The sequence below is a fragment of the Penaeus monodon genome, chromosome 33, assembly GCF_015228065.2.
Source record: "Penaeus monodon isolate SGIC_2016 chromosome 33, NSTDA_Pmon_1, whole genome shotgun sequence".
NCBI classification, from domain to species: Eukaryota; Metazoa; Arthropoda; class Malacostraca; order Decapoda; family Penaeidae; genus Penaeus; species Penaeus monodon.
Genome location: NC_051418.1, coordinates 16,118,171 through 16,118,410, shown reverse-complemented (window position 1 = coordinate 16,118,410; position 240 = coordinate 16,118,171).

Below are 240 nucleotides of genomic sequence, written 5' to 3'. Positions count from 1 at the left end.
AAAAAAGGCAGTAACACTTTAACGGATTATTATTATTTTGTGTAATAGTGAATACAAGGGAGGGAGGGAGGCATTCCACTGCACTGCCTGGGTTGGAGTTCGGAGCCTCCCCTGGTTGCAGCCGCCTGTACTGTGTGTGTGTGCTCTTTTGCTGTGTTTACCGTGTGATGTTTGCGGTGCGCGAGTAATAAACTCTGTTTTGACTTATTTACAAGGGGACGGAGTTATATAATCCCGGGC